Genomic DNA, 438 nt, shown 5'->3' with positions numbered 1-438 from the left:
GAAACGTCGTCGGCATAGGATATGACAAATATGGTGTGGGTGGGATACTATTATTATTATTCACTCTTCTAATTCTTGAAAATCCTTAAGGGACTAGAGAAAGAATGTTATGTATAAGAATGTAACAGGCCTAATACTAATGTATTATGACAGGTATAATTGTAATCATTCTTCGCCAGCTAGTTAAAGGTATACACATCATAACAAAATAACTTCTTTGCTTTTTACCGATAGGGGCGTGCATCAAGTGTTATTGGCATTAATTTTAGGCCTATTAGGTTTTATGGTAGTTAATCTTCGAGTTTTCTATTATAAATAATTGTCAATCAAGGTTTTACAGTAGTGTTATACCTATAATTAAGAAAAATAAAAATATGCCTTTGTGAACTGCCATATTAAATGGGAAAATGTTGACAAGAAAACGTAAGAACTCTTTCA

The sequence above is a fragment of the Limulus polyphemus genome, unplaced genomic scaffold, assembly GCF_000517525.1.
Source record: "Limulus polyphemus unplaced genomic scaffold, Limulus_polyphemus-2.1.2 Scaffold270, whole genome shotgun sequence".
NCBI classification, from domain to species: domain Eukaryota; kingdom Metazoa; phylum Arthropoda; class Merostomata; order Xiphosura; family Limulidae; genus Limulus; species Limulus polyphemus.
Note: the sequence above shows the minus strand (reverse complement) of the source record.